The sequence below is a fragment of the Elephantulus edwardii genome, unplaced genomic scaffold, assembly GCF_000299155.1.
Source record: "Elephantulus edwardii isolate Elephantulus edwardi_28Jun2011 unplaced genomic scaffold, EleEdw1.0 scaffold00126, whole genome shotgun sequence".
Taxonomy (NCBI): Eukaryota; Metazoa; Chordata; class Mammalia; order Macroscelidea; family Macroscelididae; genus Elephantulus; species Elephantulus edwardii.
Genome location: NW_006399876.1, coordinates 249,726 through 250,877, shown reverse-complemented (window position 1 = coordinate 250,877; position 1,152 = coordinate 249,726).

Here is a 1,152-nt window from a genome sequence, read left to right as displayed (position 1 = left end):
GCACAACTTGGTGAGCACGTCCAGGGCAGCATCTGTTAACTGAAATATGTCAATTGGTATACCATATATTCCTGGGGTCTTATTTTTTGCCATGTCCTTCAAAGCAGCCTGACCTTCTTCTTTTATCACCATAGGCTCTTGCTCATATGTTGTTTCATGAAATTCTTCTGTGTCTTCCAATTCTTTTCAATACAGTGACTCAGTATATTCCTTCCATTTTTTTAAATACTTCCGGGATCATTTAACGTTCTGCTGAAAGCATCCTTGATTATAGCAACTCGAGGTTTGAATTTGTCTTCTTCGGTGAAGTGTCTGTTCATATCCTGTGCCCATTTTTCTATTGGATTATTTACCTTTATCTTGTTGTGGTGCTCAAGTATTTCATAACTTCTAGATATAAGTCCGTTATCTGACATGTCATTACCAAATACTTTTTCCCAGTCTGTGGCTTCCCTTTTTACCCTGTTGGAGAAGTTACATCTCCATTTTTTAAGAAAAAACAAACAAACAAACAAACAAACAAAACAACAAACACCCACTGGCATCGGTTCCTATCCCACAATGAGAGAGTGAGATCTTGCAGAACAACTAATAGCAACTTAGTGGGGCTGGATGGCAGCAAATAATTGTTTGCATTGTTGCACTCTGAGGTCAGAGTGGAGACAGAAGTAAGTCAGGACAGAGTCAAGGGCACAGTTGGATGTCTCTGTGAGATAAGGAAGAAAGATAGATCAATGTGCCAAGGTTGGAAAAAAAATCAGCAGTTCAAACACTATTGAATTTAAAATTTCATCCACCAAGACAACTCAATGCAGTAGTCTAGATCTTTCTGGAACATGATGGTAGAGCCCCTGGCATTCCTCCTGTCAGTCCTGTGTTGCACCCAAGAAGTATATCTGCCTCTGTTGCAATTGCTGCTGCTGCTCCATCTGCAATTCTCTGTCTCAAAGACAACAGGAAGAACCAGGACCATAAAGGAAATGGTCCAGATCCAGAAAGCTGATCTGGAAAATCTGTACGTTATTTGATCTACAAAGAGGGAGAGATCAAAAGTGGCTCCACCCATCAACAAACGAATGGCTAGAGAAGCTGTGGTATATTCGCACAATGGAATACTATGCTGCATTAAAAAACAAGGAACTCATGCAATAT